We start from the raw sequence: 19,985 nt of genomic DNA, 5'->3' as shown, positions 1-19,985 counted from the left end.
CTGAACTTCTTACTTCAGGACTTGGAGAGCAAAAAGTAACATTTTCAGGTCAGTGCGAAACTAGGCATTTACCAAAACTAAAAAAAGTTTGTACTGTCTGTGGCTTGTTGAAATTATTTGCATTTCTTTTTATAGTGACTCAAACTTAATTGATTAGTTATCACAGGCTTATTTGCTTAATTTAAGGTGAGGTGAGTTATGATTTTGTTTTGGTTTTTTTTCTCCAGGGAATGACCACGATCCCATGGTTATAACAAATAAACTGATGGAAGTGTTTCCGAAGCTCCAACAAGGGGGAGGCTTTGAATTTCTGAAACTTGTAGGATCTACTCGCAGTCGAAATCTTGCATTGCTTCAGTGTCCCAGCACTGGATACACCCTTGCCTATCTGAAAGATCCATCGACGATGATTGGACAGGCTACAATCTACATACGTCCACTTCAACAGGATCTACCCTTAGATTGTGTACATAAATTTACAGAGACCTAGTTTAATACATAATCAAAACAAAGATTACTGGTGACTTTTAATCATTAATTAAAAGCCATTTGTTGTTGTTAGGAGAGCTCACGTCCTGCGTCTGGTCCAGTCATCCCCTGCATCACTTGTCAGAAGGAAGTTCCCTTTTCAGAGATGAAGCTGCACAGATTGAGCTGCAATGGGTATGTACTTCTTAAAGCAATGCAAGGGTAGCATATTCATTTTCTTTGGGAATATGTCTCTCTTAGAGTGTTGTGCACACAAATAAGCGAGTATGACCATCATTTCAATTGTGTTAACTTCAAGGACACCCATGCAGGAATCAGAAAGAGAACAAGAGGGAGGCCAAAGTGAAGAAAATGATAGTGAGACAGCCCTAGTCAGTGACAGTGTTCCAGTGAGGCCTGAAACATCAGCTGAGAGTGCAGTAGTACCGACAGTGATTGTCAACGAGGAGTTGGATTGCACAGAAACAGACAGTGGTTTGTGTCATCACAATAGTGTTGCTATAAGATTGTGTGTAACTGAAACTGAAAAGTTAATAGAAAGATAACACCTGTAGGATATAATTAGATAAGATAATACAGTTACAGACAATTAATAACATGCAACTGGGTTTTTCTATTTTTCTAATATTTAGTTTTTGTTCAGAGTGCTGTTTTTATGTCAACTCAGCGTTGTGACAGGTTCTGAAGATGTTGGGTGTCACATTTGTCAGTGAAATGAACAGAATTTTCCTCCTGTTCTGTAGAGTGAGATGATATCTGTATATGCAGGTAACATGCCAACTCACAATATGTCTCTCTGGAATAGATAACTTTTATTGTTGTTGTTTGTTTAGAATGTAAGCTTATTAAAGAACCCACTCAAGCTGCCAAAGTTTTCAAAGAGAATCTGCTAAGGGAACATGCAACTGGGAAACCACTTAGAATGAAGATGGATGTAAGGGACTCTGAAGAGGACAGGGAACGGGAGCTTCTCTTATTCTATAAACAGCAGCAAGAATGGGCATGTCCACTTCATTGTACTCTGGTTGGTAAGTAATATAAAGTTTATAATATAAATACATCAGTACAGTTTATACCACTCAAGTAGCTTATATGGAATTGTTAAATGGGAGAATGGAATGCACAAAATTATATAATTGATAAAAATGTTATATGTATGTATGTGAATATTGTGCACAATATACTCTTGTTATCTGGAATAATCAATATTAAGGATGCTATTCTAGAATTACAGCCAATAGAATTTTGACTGTTTTTCTCCCTTGCTTGTTAAATGTTACCTAATCCAGTTACCTGTATTAGTCCGCCACTTTTTTTCCACTGTGTTATTATCAGTATTTCATTTCAGGTGATGTTGCTATCGGAGAGGGAGTGATGCGATACTTTATGACAACAATCATATCCAAACTCCAGTTTGGATTCAGTCTAGATCTTGGTAAGTATCTTACTAATTTTTTGAAGGTTAATCCATCTATAAATTGCAGGAATGTCTGTCTGTAGCGCATGTCTCTCAAACAGTTAGTCCGATGGATTTCAAACTTGACAGGTGTCTTGCTATGGGCACGAGTAAGTGCAGTGCCAAGTTTGACGTTGTTTGGATAAACGCAAAAGATAGCGTTACATATATAGGTAAAAGAAGCACACATTGGCTCTTGCCGCTTGCAATTCTCACACTGCATGCAACGCTGACTGAGCACCGGTTTGTGTCGTGACTCACTCTACACCGCCTCTCTCTATGCGCGCGCACACACACACGTACACGTACGTTCTGGTGGTTGATGAACGCAGATATGTGCTGTTTAGCGGAGGGCCGGTGGGCAATGTTTTGTGTCAGGTAAATCAGTAAGTCGGTAGTAGGGTATACAGGGGAGTTGCATTTGAAGGGTCCTTCTGTAGGTCATTTTGGAGTAGGCTACAATTTGGTTTAAGTGAATTCTACAAGCAGCAATACCACATTGTATTAATTAATGTATTTAAGAGGTTAATTGTTGTGACTTTATTCCCTGCTCTCTTTACTTTACAGGAGGAATGGGCCGAACACTGCTATTTGAGGGTGAACCTGACCATCTTGTTCCAGCAGCATCAGAGGCACTTATTGAAAGCAACCTCTTCCGGGTTGCAGGAAGGATGTTGGCCCACACCTTTCTGCATGACGGTCCCCATGTCACAGGACTAAGTCCTGCTGTAATTCATGTACTGTTCAATGGGGACCCTGAAATGGCAACTGTTGTTACAGAAGACTGTCCTGATCTGCACATCAGGAGCATCATAGAACTGGTATGTAACCTAAAAGAAACTTTGCCATGTAAAACATATTGCTTGGGCAGATATAATAACTTGTATGGTCTTAATTCTAGCTTGAACATGAAGAACTTACACCGGAACAGAAGGACACAGTTTCAGATCTTTCCATGTCTTGGGATCTTCCGGCAGTCACCAAAACAAATCAGAGATGGCTACATAACAAACTTCTACTCCATGCAGTGAGTTCCTGCTGGTTAAGTGACAGAATTCATTGCTAAATTATAGAATGTGTTGTGAACCCTGGCTTGTTATGTTAACACGAGAGTTTAAGTACTAGAGTTTTAATGGATTTTTATAAAGCACTTTATTGTGCTTTTATTAACCTTTTCCCTACTGTGCCAACTTTTGTCAAATTTGGGTTAAGGATTTGGGCTGTAATATGGGTCGGTCTGTCTCTTAGGTCATTGGGAGGACCATGCGCCAAATTAAACAGTTGAGAAAGGGACTGAAAGATGTGATGGTATGGCCCCTGCTGGCATCTAGGCCAGATGTTGTACCACTTCTTTTCCCCAAAATGGCTGAAATGCAGTTCACACCCCAGGTAAGTCAGTAATTTAGTTATATTTGTGACTTAACTTGATGAATTTTACGTGTATTTTCAATGACTGAGCTAGTTATTTTTCCATTTTCCATGAATGTGATCTGCATAGTCCTCCACCAAAATAAGTTCTCCCTTTTTAAAATTACAATTTTTGTTTTCTTTAAGATGCTCCTAGAAAAAATCACATGGCCAGTTGAGGACAGTGATGATGAAGACTTTGACTTAGACACCACCTGCCGCATCACTGGCTTTCTAAGGATGTTCATTGAAACAGGTATAAACCTTATTTTCTCTCTTTACAAATGCTTCTATGTCTCATGGATAGATATGATCAATTAAAGTTGAACTAAATGTCTTTAATCCATTTTATGACTTTTAGCTTCATCAGGTACCCTGGCCCAGCTGCTGACATTCTGGGTTGGCTGGGAGATGCTTCCTCCTGAACTGAGAGTGGAGATTTCTGGGGGAACACTTCCTACGTCCTCCACATGCTTTGAAACACTAAAGCTGCCAGCTCATTTCAAAATCTACATGGACTTTGAGAAAGCACTTGTCGCTGCCATAAAAAGTACTGGATTTGGGCTTGTTTAAGTTTTTTCAGACAGATGTCAATTAGGGCTGGGCAATATTTTAATATATCTATCGTGATATAAGACTAGATATCATCTTAGATTTTGAAGAAGTGTAATATCGTTACATGGTAAGTTTAGTCTTTTCCTGGTTTCAAAGGCTGCATTACAGTAAAGTGATGTCATTTTCTGAATTTACCAGACTGTTCTAGCTGTTCTATTATTTGCCTTTAACCACTTAGTCATTATATCCACATTATGATGGTTATTTATCCGAAATCTAAATGTGGAAGATATTTTGTGAATGCACCAATTCGTGAGCTTAGAATTATAAGGTTCTATCTCCGTTTAGGGTAGTTCTGAGATATTGAGTATCAAAGTTTTTACATCCCAGCTGGCAAAACTGTATGTAGTATAATATCCTATTAATAACTAGCGAACACAATATTTTTTTTACAAAAATAACATCACAAAGACATTAATAAACACCTAATGGATCAGATTATGTCAAAAACTCAATTTCGACCAAAAGTGGAGATAGAACCTTATAATTCTAAGCTCACGAATTGTCAACCTTACAATATCGTTGCAATATCGACATCGAGGTGTTTGGTCAAAATTTTGTGATATTTGATTTTCTCCATATTGCCCAGCCCTAATGTCAATGCATACACAGTTCAGATGAATTTACACAAGTTCAGTGTCTTTGAAAACATTAGTAGTATAAAGATGGCGGTTTTGCGCGTGCATGTGTGACGTCATCTCACACGCACACGCAAACCTGCCATGCCAACTGATGATATGTGCGTGCGTGATGACGGCGCGGCCGCACGTCGTTACTCGCGATCGCCATCTAGTGGCTGAATATGTTAGTGCATCTAATCGTCGAAGCTGCGCACGCATCTAGCGGATGTGATGACGTCGCGGTCGAACGTCGGCCTCCATCTAGTGGCCGAATATGGTAGTGCATCTAATCGTCGAAGCTGCGCACACATCTAGCGGATGTGATGACGTCGCGGTCGACGTCGGCACCCCGCGGCGCCATCTAGTGGCCGAATATGGTAGTGCATCTAATGCTCGAAGCTGCGCGCGCATCTAGCCGATGTGATGACGTCGGTGTACGCGGCGTGATCGCCTCCCTGCAACAAGGGTCTTGTGGCCTTGAGCTGGCGGCCTCTCACACCGCGCGAATGAGGTCACTCTGTGCGTACTACCTGGGGGTCTGCACACTTTTTAGCTTTTCTGCTAGCTAGCTAGCTTACTACACGCGTTTTCCACAATCAATACCAGTGAGTTGTTCTTTTTTTTGTGAGAAAAAAAAAGGGATCCTTTTCAGCAGTGCACTGTTTAGCCTTTTGTTTCATGCTAGCTGTCTCTTTTTTAGATGCTTTTTCTAGCTAGTCTGGTAGCTAGCTAGATAGCTACCACGTTTTTCCTCATCAAAAAAAAAAAAACCTCTGGAGTTTCACTTTTAATTCTTCTTGGTGAAAGCAACCGCAGGTGTTTTCGTTTTTTCAGCAATACCTACTAGTGGTAAGTAAATTTAAAAGCACCTCTTGTGTTTAAGGATGTTCAAAGATATTTAATTCATTCAGTCATTCATGAATTAGCTAAAACTTTTGACCGTGTGTTCGTAATCGCGGTGTGGTTGTACCATATGACGATAGTAAAAAACACCGATGTTAGCCCAGTGGTTAGCTTGTAAATGTGAGGTCTATTGTTGTGGGTGTTAAATCGTCATAAAGGGGTGGTTTGTGGTGTTTAAAACCCCCTTGTTTTCAAGGCTGACTGCTCACTTTTTACATGCAGTTTTTAGCTAAGGTGCTAGCTAAAAATTTTCCCTCGTTTTCTCAGGCTTCCTCAACAAAGACCTCTGAAGAAAAGAGGATTCGTTTCTACAGAAATGGCTGCGTTTGGTGAGTAAATTTAAAAAAAGCTTATTGTAAGGTGTTTAATTCATTCAGTCATTTGTGACTTAAAAGTTTTTTTGTTGTATAATGCAGTTTGCGTCATTAGGTGATTTTACAAAGAGCTGGGACAATGTGGCTGTGTTAGTTGATGAAACACTTATACCACAAGGTAAAAACCTATAAATATATTATACACTACAGCATTAATTGATTTAGTACTGTGTTTTCATTAATTTTTTTTTTTTAAAAAGAGCTGTGTAGCCCGATCCTACAGACCCCAACACACCAGAACATAAAACAAAAGGTCCTTCTAATAAGGAATAAGAACGTTGGAAACAGGTATTTATGGGGCTATTTATCTCTTTCAGGCTGTAATATTTATTACTATTTAATTTATCACCGTGTTTCTAGTCCTCTAATATATATATATATATATATTCTGTGTCTAGACAATCCATTCCTGAACAAAGGATCCGTAGGGTGATGGCTACTCGATAGCACATAGGGCTGAAATCAACCATGATAAAAGGCCGTGGGCTTGCCTCCCTCTCTGTGAAAGCTGCTACCCCTAAAAACGTTCACCATCGTAAGCCTAAGAAGCAATTTATTGAGGTGAGTTGAAAAGAAAAACGGTAAAATGCTGTGTTGTATAAAAAAAATAATCTAATGCATCTAATCTAATGCTTATTACAGACTGAGCCATACCAGAAAGGCTCCCGCTTCAAAAGACGAAACCATTCCTTTGTTCCGGTTTTATCTTACCAGGCCACTGTATCTTATGATCCTAACACAGTTGCAGGGGTGAAACCCCTTTGTATCTAGCAGAATATATTTACATGTGTTATAAAAGCTTTTTAAATAAAATGTATATGTTGTTAAAAAGACCTTTCCTTTGTTTTAGCAACTAAAGGGTACGGAAGACTTAGTTTCATTGTATTTGGCGCCTGAGGACGATTTCACACAGCCACCCCATGGAGCGGACACGGATGTCTACACAAGCCTAAGAAGGGATCTAAGAAGAGATCTATTGAGGTGAATTGAAAAGAAAAACATGAAAATAGAGTGTTGTATTTAAAAAAATAAAAAAAAAAAATAAAAAAAAATTCTAATCTAATGCTTATTACAGCCTGTGCCATACCAGAAAGGCTTCCCGCCCAAAAGACGCAACCATTCCTTTGTTCCGGTCTCATCTTACCCGGCCACTGTATCTTATGATCCTAACACAGTTGCAGAGGTGAGAAACCCTTTTGTATCTAGCAGAATATATTTACATAGTGTTATAAAAGCTTTTTAAATAAAATGTATATATTGTTAAAAAGGCATTTCTTTTGTTTTAGCAAGTAACGACGACCGAAGACTTAGAGTCGTTGCATTTGTTGGCGTCTAAGTGTGATTTCACACATAGTACACAAAGCCCTACCACCCCGCAGTGACTCCATTGAGAGGGGACAAAAGGACACCCTTTACAAAAGACATCTGATGAGGTGTGTGGGTGTGTGTCTGTGTTGTGTGTGCGTGTGTGTTGTGTGTGTGTGTGTGTGTGTGTGTGTGTGTGTGTGCGCGCGTGTCTTTATTTAACCAGAAAAATATGTTGTTATACCTCTAGACAATCCATGCCGTAGAAGCCGGAGAAGGGTCTGAAGACACAGGACTAACAGCGGCAGCTCCTACACCCCCTCAACCAAATCGGCTAGCTACAGCAGAAGGGTCTGAAGACGCCGGAATAGCAGAGACACCACTTACAGCCCATCAATCGAGTCAGGCATCTTTGCAGGTGTTCCCTGAATATAATGTAGGTGCATACCTCTTTAACTGTATCTATAGCACAGAGGAAGGATCCGACCATGTCAGCTGTATACCACACACCTCTGTCATAACGGTGTCAGATAAAAAGTGTAACAGGGGGAATACATCAGTAACCAATCCTGTAAATGTATTAGAGGTTAACGTTCCATTCCTTGATAAGCAAGCAGTGCCTAATTATAATACTTACAACCAGTTTGAACACTGTGGGGCACTAGGAGGTCCTGAGCAGGTGACATTGCTTCAGGGTGAAGAGCTTTTTGAGTATTGTGTCAACACTACACCTCAACAACCTCGTCAGATGGCAATTATAAACAAATACAATCAGAATTAGCCGAATTACGAAAACAAAAGCGATGCTCTTATGAATAAATTAGATGTCTTGCAAACAGCTAACACACAATTGACTGGTTTGGTCACAGACTTGCAACAACGCTGGCCAGCCAGGTCAGAGCTAACACGCATTTGGTTGATTTGGTCACAGGTTTTTGGCACCACGCTGGCCAATCAGGTCAGCTCTCTCAATACGCTGATTGTACCTATGATAGTATGCCTTAAAAAGACTATGAATATGCCCCCACAGTAAAAAAACAGGCTATAGTCTGTGTACAATATAAAAAAAATTTAAAAAAATTAAAAGAAAATGCGCCACGCGCCACCCACCCAAAAAACAAAAAATCTGAACCCTTAGGTGTGTGTGACGATAGTAGTGACGAGGAACTAGAATGGCCATGCGAAGGACGATTACACAAGAGCAGTAAGCAATCCTCAGGATTTTGCACGTTTGTGTGCTATACATGCCAAAATATTCGAAGCCTGGGCCCAATCTATGCCTAGTGCTGCGCTAGTGAAAGCAACAGTGAGAAAACACAAGAATTAGATAGTCCGTCCCCTGAACAGTTGTCACATAATGGTCCTTCAGGCGTGTATTCAACAGCAATACACCGTCCAATACAGACGCTACACAATCATCAAATACAGACCCCCAGACATAGATCAGAGTAATAAGAGAACCTGCATGTTTTCGCGGTGTTCAACCCGTCAAAAGCGATCCTGTACAGATGAACAGACCGGTCCCCAACCGTCCAAAAGCGTTATAGTACCCCTCCATCACCCACAGAAAATCCTCAGGGTAGTGTGCTGCGTGTGGTGCGGTCGCGTTCTAAGGTAACATCCGAAATAGCATCCAGACAGATACCCCTTTTTAATGCTGCTGAATTTCGTCAAGATGTCGACCTGCGAAATATTGATTTGACTGATATCGGTAGTGTTCCTGAAAGGGTGTATAGCACCTTAACAGATTTAATAGCGAGGGCTTTGGGCAATGCAACACAGGACAGCGTTTTAAATGTTGAGTTAAGGGGGCCAGCCGTAGATGTCCCTATCCAAACAATGTTGAACTCAGGCGATGGCTATAACACAGACACATTTCTGGAGCAAGTCGCACAAGCGATGCAGAGTAACGATAATTCACTGACCGATGACTCTTTAGAATTAATTGTGACAATAGCGCGCAATATGTCGGGAGGGGGTGTCGGGAGACGTCGAAAACTAGGAAGCATTGGTTACGATCAAATATTGTCAGAAAAAGGTAATGCTTTGTATAACCCCAAGAATAACGCTGGTAACGACAATCTCTGCTTTTCTCTCTGCCTGGCACATTATGTGAATAGCAGATGGTCGCATGATGAGAAGATGAATTATGCTAAGCATCTGCATAGTGATTTGGGTTTTGACTACACACATAAGGTTTCGTTCTCTGATGTTGACAGATTTCAGAAACATTTGAAAATGAAAATTGTGATATTCCATCATGTAGCCGGATGTAAAAAACCCACGATCTTCAAAACGCACGACCAACCAGATGTGAAAACAGCATGGTTGTATTTGCATGACGAACATTATTATCTCATCGTAAATAAAACGGCTTTTTTTGGGGCGTCGTACGTTTGCGATGGGTGTTACAAGACCTACCAGAACCCTCTGGGGCACCTTTGTAGTTGGCTTTGTAATGTGTGTTACACTGATTGTATACCTGACAAGACCATTAAATGCACAGGCTGTGGACGCACATGCAAATCGCAACAGTGTTTTAAAGAAACCATAAAAAAACCCGGCGTGAACACGGGCTTATACCCTGCAATAAAATCAAATATTGCGAGTCCTGTCCACGCACATATGCGTGTGTCGAAAAATCCACACAGCTGTAAAAACCTAAATGCCTACATTGTAGAGAGCCTTTAGGGGCTACCTACGCACTCTTGCTATATACAGCCCGTCGGTAGCGCAAAGAAAGTAGTGATAAGTATATCTTTACGATTTGAAACCCGTTATCAATGTGGGCGCCATGAAGCTAATTTTGTATGCGTTATGGATATGGGCCGGTCAAAAAAAACTGTACTGAAACAACAAACTGTGTCGCATCATTCATTAAGAACTACAGACAGGAGAAATACAGAGGCTATACTTTTATAGCACACAATGCATCAGGTTTTGACAGTTATATAGTTTTAGAGTATCTGGTGAGTCAGAAACTTTGTCCAACTATTACTATGCGCGGTTCTAGGGTGCTTCTGATGATCGATTCTACTTTCAATCAACGTTGGATCGATTCGTTCAGTTTTATCCCTATGGCTCTATCTAAAACACCGGCAGCCATGGGGTTCTCCGATCTTCTCAAAGGCTTCTTCCCACCGAATTTAACAAGCGAGAGAATGAGAATTATATTGGTCCGTATCCTGCACCAGCTCTATATGGTTATGATGCTATGAGTGACGGCCTCTAAAAGCGTTCATGGAGTGGTACGTTACGGTCCGCGACACCACTTTTGACTTTCGAAAAGAGCTGCTCAGCTATTGTGTTAACGATGTAACGGTTTTGATTAAAGCATGCAAAATATACAGAGAGGCCTTCCACGAGTGCACAGGCCTAGACCCGTTTGCATACGCTACATTGGCGTCCTCATGTATGGGTGTATTTAAAACGTTGTTCCTCCCCAAAGATTCTGTTGCTCTGACATACGAAGGGGCCTACCTTAGGCAAAACAAGACATGTTCTGATGTTTCAATACAGTGGCTTGAGTATGTTGCAGACAGAGAGGGCCTTGACATACAGCACGCTCTGAACAGAGGTGAAAAGTCATTTGGTCAGTTCTTTGTAGATGGCTATTGTGAAGACACACACACGTGTTATGAATTTAATGGCTGCTTCTTTCACGGCTGTGATAAGTGCTATGCGTCAGGTGAAATCAATCCTCTCACCAAAAACAAAAAAAAAACACAGGGTGAACTGCTATCGGAGTTCCATAACAGAGTGTCTGCTCTAAAAAATAAGCATCAGCTGAAAGTTGTGGTGATGTGGGAATGTGATTGGAGACAGGCTGTGGACAATGACCCAGACGTTAAGGAGTTCATGTTAACATATGAAAAGCCAGGGCGTCTCAATCCGCGAGAATCCCTCTTTGGAGGCCGCACAAATGCAATGAAACTGTACCACAAGGTAGAAAATGATGAAAAGATCAGATACTATGATTTCACAAGTTTGTACCCAACTGTTCAGTCTAAAAGAGATTATCCAATAGGACACCCCCAAATAATACACAAGGATTTTGATGACATAAACAAATACTTTGGCATTGTGAAATGTACAGTAGCACCGCAGAGGCCTGTATCACCCTGTGTTGCCCTACCACTGTAACGGTAAACTGATGTTCCCCCTATGTGCGGCGTGTGCCGTTCAGATGAATCAAACAACACCATGCACACATAGCGATCAAGAGAGGTGGTTGTCTGGCGTTTGGGTGACGTTTGAATTACAGAAAGCCATAGAGAAAGGGTATAAGATTGTTTCCATTGCTGAGGTTTGGCATTTCCCAGAAAAAACTGATCAGCTTTTTAAAGCCTATGTTAAAACATTTCTTAAACGTAAGCAAGAAGCTTCAGGATACCCTGGGCATATCAAAACGGAAGACGAAAAACAAAAGTACATAGATGACTATTATGCACACGAAGGCATTCGTCTTGATCCGACCAAGATATGTTTTAACAAAGCTGTCAGGCATACAAATAAATTGCTTCTGAATAGTCTTTGGGGCAAATTTGCCATGCGTAGCAACATGACTACTGCTGAGCTCATAACCGAACCATCCCGCTTCACACAGCTCATGTTCAAGCGACACTTTTGATGTTACGCCAGTTCTCATTCATCTCACCAGAAGTAGCGATTGTCCAATGGCGATACACAGAGGGGGTCGCATCCAGAGTAAAAGATGTGAATGTTTTTATAGGGGCCATGACCACAGCCTATGCTCGCATGGAGCTATATGATTTGTTGGATAAACTGCAGGAGCAGTATTTTATATGTTGACACTGACAGCATTCTGTTCACAAGCAGAGAGCGGCGAGTGGATCCCACCTCTAGGTCCTTACCTTGGCGATTTAACGGATGAACTAAAAAAGCCCCCAAGTCTGTGGGGCTCCTACCGAAGATTATATAACTGAGTTTGTTTCGGGGTCCTAAATGCTATGCTTATAGGACCGCTCAAAAATACACAGGTTAAATGCAAAGGGTGTAACCCTCAATGCCACAAATGCCAAAGTGGTTACACATGAATCGTTAATTGGGCTTGTTCAATCCTTTGTGACCAAGCAGCCGCGGCCTCTAACCATCTGACCACAACGGCCTTCACAATAACACGCGACAAAAAACAGTTCCATCTCAAAAACGACACACTCACCAGGAAAGTACAGGTCGTTTACAATAAACGACGCGTGCTCCAAGACTATACAACTGTACCTTATGGCTACTAGGGATGTTTCAGGATTTGATGGTAGGCTTCAACACCCTTTCAGCCTTGTTATCAGTGGTCCCTCTAATTGTGGAAAAACATACTTTGTCAAAGACATTATTGAAAACATGTCGTGCGTTATTTCACAAAAAATCGATAACATTGTATACATCTATTCATGCTGGCAACCAATATACGATCAATTACTTAAAACGTTGAATATAAACTTTGTACAAGGTCTCCCGGAATCGTTCTGCGACGAAACACTCTTGCCTACTACTAAGAATAATTTGCTCATTATAGACGATTTAATGAATCAAGCCAGTGATAATTTGGAAGTTCAAAAAGTTTTCACCCAGTATGTCCATCGCATAGGCGTCTTAGTTGTATATATCAAGTGCAGAATCTGTTTATTCAAGGTAAAGCTAGTCGTACAATCAGTTTGAATACAAACTATATGATTATTTTTCAAAATGCTAGAGATCAACATCAGATAAGCTTACTGTACGCCAAATGTTCCCCGGTAATAGTAAATATTTTTTAGAGGCTTTTAACGATGCAACTAGTTACACCTTTGGCTATCTATTGATAGATTATAAAACCACAACCCCGATATTTTAAGACTCAGAACCGCTCTGATATCCCCACAGCAGGTTGTATACGTTCCTAGAAAAAGGTGTAATAATGTCAAACCCGAATGGAGAGGAATTTTACATTGTTAGACATGCTACATAAGGCATCACCCGAGGCAAGGTGTCATTGTGAGCAACGCTAGTCAGACTTTATTAATGCCCTTTGTGAAATATCTTTGAATGTCTTACAAGGTCACATACCGTTGTCTAATATTCAGTACAAGCTGTTAAAGAAAAGAAGAAAGTTATTAGACTGATAGCTGATAAAAAAGTTAAACATTTAAAAAAAAAGACAATCAATCAAACAGGAGGGTTTCTACTGCCTCTACTGGGGGCTGCTATCCCATTCATAGCAAGTCTTATCAACAGGAGTTGAGATGGAACACACTCAGAAAATGTTTTTGGTTCCACAAAATCAATTAGCAGCATTACAGCATCCTCAAACATCGGACTCCTCAAATGTATCTCGCGACAGTCTGTACAAAGTGAATTGGACCGAGCCATGAGTGATATATTGAAACAGCAGGACATTGATGTATATGAAAAAGCTAAAAGATATTCAAGTATTCTACAGAGGTACCTGGTCATGATAAAAACAGGGTGAACGCTGAAACGTGTGATTACATTATCAATGCCTGAAGTTGATTCAAAGGATTCAAAGATGAAGAAGAAAATATGTTAAAACAGAAGTGTTGAAACATATGCCTATAAGAAACAAAAGAAGTCACGGAATACATATTGGATTCATTATCCCGACACAATGACCAGATATCTTGGACAGATCAAGGGGAAATAGTTGTTGGAAATAAGAATGTGCCAGGTAGTCATCTGTATGATCTGCTGAAAAGTGTCACAGCCCATAATAATGTTGCAGACCGCTCTAGACCAAAAGGGTGGAACATATTTTTAAAACGTTAGCTAGTTTAAATGTGCCAATATCCGTAATCCCAAACACAAAGTGCGCGCCCCGTTCTATTGAGGCTTTTAAAACAGATACATCATCTGGAAGTAATACACAAGCGCCTATGATGGCTTTACGAGACCGCGCCTCCTAGAGCATTAAGAATGGCCCCTGTATTTAATACACAAAACGGCATCTGATTCTGCGCTAAGTACGAGTACTCCTAGAACCTTTAGTATTACACCAGCCATTACTAAGACTTCGTTGGGCTAGTTTTTAATCTTTTCTATTATTACACTAATTTTTATATTTTACTTTTAAACCTATTTTTATTATTTTTTTATTATTACACTAATTTTTATATTTTACTTTTAAACCTATTTTTATTATTATTTTTCTATTGAGATATGTGTTTTCCTGACCGGTGTGACACTTCAACTATAAAATTGGTGTTGTATGTAAACTAGTGACATTAAATGAATGTTTACATAAATTTATTTTATTTTTTTTTTTTTTTAAATCTGTTTTATTATTATTTTTTCTATTCAGGTGTTTTTATTCAACTATGTGAAAATGTACTTTTGTGTTGTATGTTAACTTGTGACATACATTTTATATTTTATTATTAAATTTTTTTTTTCTCCATTGAGTGGGTAATTTCTTCAGGCATATGAAAATGCTGTGTTGTATGTAAACACCAGGCATTAAATGGAATGTTTTACATTAAATTTTATCTATTAGATACATTTTTTTCCTGTATAATTTGTTTAAAAAATAAAAAGGAATACAAAAAGAATTGAGACATCATTAAGACACATGTATATTCCACATTCTTTATTTTTGAAAAAAAAAGCATCATTACATTTTACACAATTTTTTTTTACCTATAGGTGGTAGCATGAACATTGTACACATTTAAATTTCTGATCATGACAGCACACATCTGGATGTATTCTGCTAACAATGACTAACCATTGTATGGTGCATACAAGATTATTTTATACATGCTCAATACTTTTGTATAAGGAATACTTTTTCTGAATGTGACATAAAGAAACACAGTGCTGTCCACATGTTGTAGAATAATTATTTTTGAACTTGTTATTGTTTTGCTGAATGGCACATCTCCACATGCCAAAGATATTAACTCCTTAAAATCTTCCACCCCAAAAGATCTTAGTTCCATACTTTCACCCACAACTTTAAACAAAACCACAAACATTCAGCCTATCCAAACGATCTTCAGTTTTGACATCTTTACAGCCTTTTGAAAAGGTTTATGATCTTTCTGTGAAATTCCATCGACAAAACAAGAGTGGCTGGTTGAGTGATGATGCTCATCGCCGAAGCTCAAAAAATCTATCTTTTGTCCTTCTCAAATTACCTATACTCATTAAATATCTACTTGTCATACACAATTTTATACATCAAGACGTATTTTTGTTCAGTTTCGAAATCTGCCTGCTCTTTGTGATACTTTTACTTTATTGCTGATTCCAAACGTTGTCCATATCGCTCTCCATTGTCTACGATCAAACCGTGATACTCTGTTTAAACACCGAATCCAACTGCCACTTCTTTAAATCGCTGATATGCCCACATTTTAAGTTTATCCATAATTTTATAACCGGACACGCTCATTGCCGTGGTGCCCACGATCACGCCATTTGACCGATAGTTAAGCGTTTGAGCCCGCCTGTCTCAATATTGCACAGCACAGCTGACAGGATCCAGCAGGTGATGTTCGCATTTGATTGCCAGCAAGCCGAGAACATTCCCAGGCTATGGTTACTTTATGACAACACTTTCACAGACACCTGGCGACAGTAATATGAACAGTAGTCTGTGGTCCCCCACTTCTCTGATCACTGTCTCTCCCCCCTCTATCTCTCTGTTTCTCTCTCTCTCTCCCCTGTTTCTCCCTCTGTCCCTCTCTCCATCCCTCCTCCCTCTCTCTGTCTCTCTCTCTCTTTTCCCTCTCCTTTCTTTCTCCATCCCCCCTTCTCCCTCACCTCTATCTCTGTTTCCTCTCTCTCCTTTTTCTCTCTCTTTTTCTCTCTCTGTCCTCTCCATCCCCCTCCATCCTCTCCCTCCCTCTCTCTCTCTCTCCCTCTCTCATCCCACTCCTCCCTCCCCCTCTCCCTGTCTCTCTCTCCCTCTCTCCTTCTTTCTCCATCCCACCTTTCTCCTCCCCTCTATCTCTCTCTGTTTCTTTCTCTCTCTCCCCCTGTTTCTCTCTTTCTCTCCATCCCCCTCTCCCTCCCTCTCTGTCCTCTCTTCTCCCCTCTCTCTCTCCTTTCTCCATCCCGCCTCCCTCCCTCCCCTCTCTGTTTCTCTTCTCTCCCTGTTTCTCCTCTTTTTCTCTCTCTCTCTGTCCCTCTCCATCCCTCCTCCTCCCTCCCTCTCTGTTCTCTCTCTCCATCCTCCTTCTCCTCCATCTCTCTCTGTCTCTCTCTTTCTCTCCTCTCTCATCCCGCCTCCCTCTCTCCCTGTCTCTCTCTCCTCTTTCTCCATCCTCCCTCCCTTCTACCTTCTTTAACTTATTGAACCAACTTCACTTTTTCAACTATTCTTCAGCTTCAGCTAAAGACTTCAACAAGTTCTTAATATTTTGTCATTTTTCAGCTTTAAAGCCAACACAACTATTTTAACGATTTCCACTTTTTCAACTATTCCCTCACTATTTCAACTTCTTACACAGATTTCAGCTTATTCAACCAGTTAGCTTTAGCAGTTCAGCTATGCAGCATTCTCCCACGCATTTTCCCGCAGGAAATGCATTTGGGAAATGCTGTTCTACAGCATTCCACCTATTATTATTCGTTTTATTTATTATTCCCCTTCCCGTACGTTTTTTGGCCCTCTGTAACTTCTGCTTACTTTCACCTATTAAACCATTCAACTCCTTCCAAATGTTCAGCTCTTTCAGCTAATGATGGGACTTCTTCAACTTTTTCTACTATTTATCTTTTTCAAATTTTAAGCTTTTAACACTTTTTTAACATAAAGCAATGAGAGACTTCAAACCTTTCAAATCCTCTTCTGCTCAAAATGTATCTCCTCCTACATTCTTCCACCTACAGACGTGATCCAAAATTTAAAATGTTCACAAAATATTCAGCTATCTGGTCTACTCTTCAGGTTGATATCTTTTACAGTTTTTGTGAAAAAGCCTTTTAAGTTTAGTAATCTTTTCAGGATTTTTATCGATTAAACAGGGTGTGTATTGCATTTGCTAGAGTGGATGACATCACAGCTAGAGGTGAAGCTTCAAAAAATTATCTTAGTTCCCTTTGTCTGTAAACTGCCTCACGCCCACAATATCTACTTGTCATACACAATTTATACATCAAAACGTAGGTATTTTTGTCTAGTTTCAGAAAATCTGCTCAGTCATGCGATACGTCCCATACTTTGGCTCAGCGAAGCTTCCAAATGAACAGATCAACAAATTTCTGTCCATCCGCCCAATGATGAAAAGGCGGCCCATATTTTCCAGCTAAGAGCAGAACGAACCACTTTTTAAATCGCTGATATGCCCACATTTTTACATTTATCCATATAAATTTTTACACGATACGCTCACAAAGGCCTTGTGTCTCTAACGGTCAAGTCGCTGTTTCGATAGCATGTACTGTTGTGGATTTATTAAGGATTGTTTGAAGGGTTCTCTCACACTGTCTCTCACTAATCAGGTGTGGGATTAATGATCAAAGAGATGCTTTATAAATACTAAAGGAAAAATGTTTGTCTGTTCTGAAGATGGCGCAGTGGTTATGGCAATATGGCGAGGGGGGGGCCCGGTTCAAATCCCACTGTGGCATATCACATCAGTGTGTCCCTGGCTAAGGTGTTATTTGACTTTTCAACTACTCTCACTACTTAAACTTATTTTTCGAAGAATTTATCCAAGCATACTATAGAAAACGTAAAACACACACATGCAAACACACACACACACACAAACACACACACACAAAGACAGACACACACAAACACACACACAAACACACACACAAAACACACACACACCTACCAAAACACACACATTCCCCACACACACACACACACACACACACACACACACACACAGACTACACACACACACCTTACACTTCTTTATTCTCTCCCTCCCTTCTCTCTTCTCCCCTCTTTTCCCCTCTTCTTCTTCCTTTTCAGCCCTCCATTCTTCACCTAATATATTTCACATCTCATCTCAGCTAGATTTGATGTGCCGCTCTGCATATATCTGATAATAATGAAAATATTTCTTCTGCTCCTCTGTCGAAGTGCTGGCGTGTACTACAGACATATTAAGAGCAGGTGCTATCGTATCAGATCAAAGAGATGTTTATAAACATTGCCCAGGCCCTTAGTAACCATGACAACACTTTCACAGACAGTCTACTGATTACTCCAGGCTTGCTGTAGGAGTCAACTAACTAGACTAACTATGATCATCAGTCTATATCATTTACGCTCCACTTCTGTCTGTCTGTCTGAAAAATCTGGGGAAAATCTGCTCAGTTTTGTGATACCTTTTACTTTTGGCTGGTTGAGCTTCCAAATGACAAGATGTCCATTTCGCTTCTCCATTTGCTTCAATGATCAAACTCCTGATATTTCCCAGCGAAACACTGAACAAACCACTTTTGAAATCGCGATATGACCACACATTTTACGTTATCCATATAAATTTTATACCGATATCGCTCACAAAGGCCTTGTGGTGCCTAGATCACGTCTTTGACTGATAGCAGTTGCATGGTGTTGCCACAGTGAGGCTTTGTCGATCCGTCAAAACTCCATCTCACGCGTGTTCGATCCGCTGGTGCTCTTGAGCCTTTCTCCCTCATCCTAACCATTACCTTAACCATTATGCTCACTATTTAACTTCTTCTTACAGATTTCAGCTTATTCAACCAGTTCGCTTTAGAAATCAGCTATTCAGCATTCCCACGCATTTTCCGTAAGAAATGCATTTTCTAGTTTTTCTTATTATTCCCTCTTCCTCGTACGCTTGTTGTGCTCTCTGTAACTTCTGCATACTTTCACCTATTTAAACCATTCAACTTTTCAAATGTTCAGCTCTTTCAGCTAATGATGGGACTTCTTCAACTTTTTTCTACTATTTATACTTTATAAATAAAAAAAAAAAATAAATTTTTTTAACACTTTTACAAAAGTCAATGAGAGCAGCCTTCAAATCCTTCAAATCCTCTTCTGCTTCAAAATGTATCTCCTCCTACATTCTTCCACCTACAGACGTGATTCAAAATTTAAAATGTTCACAAAATATTCAGCTATTCGGGTCTACTCTTTCAGGTTGATATCTTTACAGTTTTTGTGAAAAAGCCTTTAAGTTTAGTAATCTTTTTAGGATTTTTTATCGATTAAACAGGGGTGTATTGCATTTGCTAGAGTGGATGACATCACAGCTAGAGGCAGTGAAGCTTCAAAAAATTATCTTAGTTCCTTGTCTGTAAACTGCTCTCACGCCCACAATATCTACTTGTCATACACAATTTATACATCAAAACGTAGGTATTTTTGTCTAGTTTCAGAAAATCTGCTCGGTTTTGCGGATACGTCTCATACTTTTGGCTCAGCGAGGCTTCCAAATGACGAAAAAACAAATTTCTCTCAATCCGCAGCAATGATAAAAGGCGCCCATATTTTCCCAGCCAAGAGCAGAACGAACCAACTTTTTAAATTCGCTGACATGCCCACATTTTTATGTTTATCCATATAAATTTTATACCGATATCGCTCACAAAGGCCGTGGTGCCCCTAACGGTCAAGTCGCTGTTTCGATAGCATTAACTGTTGTGGATTTATTAAGGCTTGTTTGTAGGGCTCCCTACACCGTCTCTCACCCATTAGGTGTGGCGATTAATGATCAAAGGAGGCTTTATAAATACTCAAAGGGAAAGACATTTGTCTGTTCTGAAGATGGCGCAGTGGTTATGGCATATGGCTAGGTGTGGAGCCCGGTTCAAATCCCACTGTGGCATATCCATCATTGTGTCCCTAGCGAAGTGTTATTTGAC

At 40.0% G+C, this 19,985-nt stretch overlaps 1 long non-coding RNA gene across 1 annotated transcript; it reads left to right on the top strand.

Moving 5' to 3' along the window:
* The first annotated feature begins 6,792 nt into the window (after nt 1-6,792).
* On the top strand, nt 6,793-7,223 carry LOC120548657. Its single transcript, XR_005637233.1, has 3 exons — nt 6,793-6,845; nt 6,940-7,047; nt 7,151-7,223. It is a non-coding gene; the product is annotated as an uncharacterized LOC120548657 (long non-coding RNA).
* Nucleotides 7,224-19,985: the final 12,762 nt, after the last annotated feature.

This window comes from Perca fluviatilis, chromosome 20 (assembly GCF_010015445.1).
Source record: "Perca fluviatilis chromosome 20, GENO_Pfluv_1.0, whole genome shotgun sequence".
Lineage (NCBI taxonomy): Eukaryota > Metazoa > Chordata > Actinopteri > Perciformes > Percidae > Perca > Perca fluviatilis.
The sequence above is the reverse complement of the archived record's forward strand: the minus strand, read 5'-3'. Positions and strand labels throughout refer to the sequence as shown.